Raw genomic sequence first — 4584 nt, 5'->3', positions numbered from 1 at the left:
TTTTTTTTTTTTTTTTTTTTTTTTTGGCATGGGGGATCAAACTCAGGATCTTGTGAGGCAGGCGGTGGCACCACTGAGCTAAATCCCTGGCCCTTGACCCATTTTGATTTTAGTGTAGTCATGGTGAAAAAGGTGGGTCTAGGTTCAATCTTCTTCATATGTATAGCCAGCACCATTTGTTTAAAGAGGATATCTTTCTTCTAGCACATGTTTTGGCCCTTTGTTAGAGATCAGATAGCTGAATGTGCCTGGAGTCCTTTCTGCATTGTGTTTTGTCCCATGGATCCACATCCGCTTCTGTGGCAGTACCATACTGTTTTTGTGACTATGTTTGTAACACAACTTAAAATTCAGGACTGTGATGCTTCCTGCTTTGCCCTTTTTACCCAGGATTGCTTTTGCTATTCTGGGTTCATATGAAATTTAGAAACTTTTATTTCCTTATTGAGAAGTGCTGTTGTGTTGGTAGTTTCACTGGGATTGCATTAAAGCTGTATACCAGCTTTGGAAGTATGGCCACTTTTATAATATTGGTTCTGCCTATCCAAGAACAATCAGTATCTTTGTTTGTTTTTTGACACAAGGTCTCACTATACAGTTCAGGCTGGCCTCAAACTTGTGGCAATCCTCCTGCCTCAGCCTCCTGAGGGCTGGGATTACAGGCACTCACCAGCCATTTTCTGATGTCCTCTTTGAATTGTTTTTGCAGAGTACTGTAATTTCATAGTAAAGATGTTTCACTTCCCTTGTTAGGTTAATTATAAGTATTTAATTATTCTTGATGCTATTGTGAATGGTATTTTCCTGATTTCATTCTCAATGAATCATTGATGCACAGGAATGTTATTGATTTTTGTGATTTTGTATCCTGATACATTACGGAATTTGGTTATTAATTGTAGGAGTCTTTTGGTAGAATATTTTGGGTCTTCTGTGAATGATAATGTGACTTCTTTCCCTATACATATCTCTGTTTTTGGTTTTGGTACCAGGGATCAAATTTGGGAACTTGCACTTGCGAGGCAGGTGGCGGCACTGAGCTAAATCCCCGGCCCCATGCACATATCTCTTTTATTCCTTTCTCTTGCCTGATTGCTATGTTTAAAGTTTTGAATTCTATATTGAACAGGAGTGGTGATAGTGGACATCCTTGTCATGTTACTGACATTTCCTCATTTAATATGATGTTGGCAGTAAGTCTGTCATAAATGGCTTTTATCAGATAGAGATAACGTTCTTATGAGGTTTTTTTGTGTCTTTTGAGATGATCAAGTGATTTTTGTCTTTGCTTCTGTTTATGTGATGTATTACACATATTGATTTGAATATGTTGAATTATCTTTACATCTCTGGGATGAAGTCTAGTTGGTCAAGATTGATAAAACTTTTTAGTAATTTATTGTACTCTCTTTGCCAGTGTATTTGTTTGGTTTTTTAGACAGGGTCTCACTCTTGTTAATGCTGATATAGTTGTTGAATGTAGTAGATACTTTTTGTTTCTCTCTGTGTCTGTATAATTGCAGTAGGTTTTTTTTGTTTTTTTAGCCAGGGTCTTGCTATATAGTTCAGCTAGCGTTGAACTCACTACTTAGCCAATGCTGGCCTCGAACTTGCAGAGATCCTTCTGCCTCAGCCTCCCCACAGCTGGGATTACAGGTGTGCACCACCATTCCTTTCTATTGTTAAGGGTGATACAGTAGTAACCTTAATTGGGTCTTATGGTATGTCAATATCCAGTTTGCCTTTGACTATTATTGTTACTATTGCTGGGGTGGCATGTTATTAACTATTTTTTACTGTATGCCAATATCTGGTTTGTCTTTATGTCAGCAACAACACTGCAGTTCATTTCTGGAGAACTGGGTGCTGGGCCGATTACACTGCACCCTCCTCTCCCCAGATTAACAAAAGTAGTTGGATCTTGGGTCAGAGGCAAAGGCTTATAGTTAGCCACGCTGAGTGCATTCATTGCCAGAAAGCAAATACTAACTAAGGAGATATCCATATTAGCAACAAAGTCTTTCTACTGTAATGCACTCTCAACCCCCAACTACACAATACACACACACACACACACACACACACACACACACACACACTCACACACGACATAGAAACTTGTGAAAACAAGGCAACAAAATGTCTCCCAAAACTCTCAACTCCCCATTTTAGTTATTTTTTCTCGATGCTGAAATAAAATACCCTACACTCAAAATTAAAGGAAAAAGGTTTATTTCAGTTCAGTCTGTAAAAGTTTTAGTCCATAGTCAGCTGGCTCCAAGGTAGGATGGCATAGCAGAGGGGCATCGCAGAGGAGAAATGGTCCATGGCAGGGTAGGCAGAAGCAGCAAGCAGCAGCTGTCATCCTATCCAGGCTGCCAGCCTATAATTCCAATCCGTACACTAATTGAGTACCACACACCCTTAATCCCAGTATATCACACACCTTAGATCCAGCCAGCTCTGAAGAGGAGCCCTACTTATGAGTGTATGAGGCTTTGGGGGAACATTTAGATACAAGCAATAACATCCCCACAGCTCAACAATGGGGCCTTAACGTGGAGGAAAACAAAAGCCAAACAGTTTGTTATAAAAGAGGAGGAAAAAAAATGTGCTCAGTGAGCTCAAAGATTATATAAATAAACAAATAATGGATTTTTAAATGATTAGTGGGCTTATAGAAAACACCAGTAAAAAGCTAGTGGAGCTAACTAAACAAAATGATACAAACATGAATGACCAGTTTAGCAAAGAATTAAGAGTTCATGAAAAGGTACCAAACAAATCCAGGAGATAAAAAATTCTACTGAAGGTATGGGCAGCAGAAGTAGCCAGTGTGCTGAGACAGTGTCAGGACTAAAAGATGAGGCTAATACTGGTGAATATACACTCAGTAATCCCTTAAAAACAGGACATCATGGAAAATGCACCCAACAGCTGCGAGAGAACAGATGAAGATTGTGAAAAACCATACAATGGCACAGATGGCATTTTAAAAAAACTGTTTACAGGAATAATGGCAGAAAACTTTCCAAGTAAGGGAAAATAATTTAACATACAGATAGGCTTATAGAACCATGGACAGCCACAATCAGAAAAGAACTCCAAAAAAACCATAGTCATCCCAGAATCCCAGAATCCCAACACAAAGAAAGAATCTTAAAAGCAGTTATAGGGCTAGGGATTTAGCTCAGTGATGCCACCGCCTGCCTCAAAAGCCCAAGATCCTGAGCTCGATCCCTGGTACAAAAAAAAAAGAAGCAGTTAGAAAACACCAACAAATACTTATAAAGAATTATATCAGACTTCTCAACACAACCTTAAAGATCAGGAGAGCTTGGACGGAAGTTTTTCAAGGCTCAAAAGAAAACAACTCCCAGATGGGGATTTGGCTCAGTGGTTCCACCGCCCGCCTTGCAAGCGGTTCTATAGCTGAGCTTGATATCCAGGACCATTAAAAAAAAAAAGAAAGAAAACAACTTCCAATACCAGACTAATATATCCTGCAAAGCTACCTTTCATATTTGATGGGAGAAATAAGGCCCTTCCCTAACAAAGAACACCTAAAGAAAATCATGACTATTAAACCAGCACTCTAAAAAAATTCTCAAGGATATCTTGGAAAGAAACAAGCCAACAGTGCCAGAAAGTCTGTAGAATGAATACATGATATAGGGTGGGCAGCTTAAGCAGAAATGAAAAAAGAAAATCAGCAACAAGAAAATAATGCAATGACATGAATAAGTCAATAACTTTCAGTAGTAGCTCTCAATATGAATGGTCTCAATTCCTCAATTAAAAGTCAGATTGGTAGACTCGATCAAAAAACAAAACCCAGCTGAGTGTGGTGGCACACGCCTGTGATCACAGCACTCGGGAGGCAGAGGCAGGAGCATCACTGTGAGTTGGAGACCAGCCTGGGCTACACAGTGAGTTCCAGGTCAGTCTCAACTACATAGTGAGACCCTGTCTCAAAAAACAAACAAAAACAAAAACAAAAAAACAAATCTAGTGGTATGCTCCATACAAAAACACATTTAAGGGCTGGGGATGTAGTGCAATGGTTCCATTGCCTGCTTTGCAAGTGCAAGGACCTGAGTTTGATCCCCAGTACCATAAACAAACAAACACAAAACAAAATAACAAACCACATTTAATAAAAAAATTCACAAACTAAAAATCAGAGGATGGGACCAGGGATGTAGCTCAGTGGTGCAGCACCTGCCTGGCAAGTATGAGGCCCTGAGTTCAATTCCCGGTACCCCCCCCCCAAAAAAAGTAAAAATCACAAGATAGAAAACATTTAATGCAAAAAGAGCCTGGAAACAAGTAGGAGTAGCTATCTATTTTCAGATAAAATGGACTTCAAGCTAAAACTGATGATAAGAGTAAAAGAGGTCATTACATATTGGTTAAGGTAACAATTCAACAAGATAATAACTATAAACATATGTGCACTGAACAATGGCTCACCCAGTTTCATAAAACAAACACTACTGGACATAAAAGACCAGATAGCCAGGTGTGGTGGTGCACACCTGTAATCCTAGCACTCAGGAAGCTGAGGCAGGAGGATTGCTTCAA

This window comes from Fukomys damarensis, unplaced genomic scaffold (genome assembly GCF_012274545.1).
Source record: "Fukomys damarensis isolate Sample0158 unplaced genomic scaffold, DMR_v1.0_HiC HiC_scaffold_27, whole genome shotgun sequence".
In the NCBI taxonomy this organism is placed as follows: domain Eukaryota; kingdom Metazoa; phylum Chordata; class Mammalia; order Rodentia; family Bathyergidae; genus Fukomys; species Fukomys damarensis.
This window is presented reverse-complemented; position numbering follows the sequence as displayed.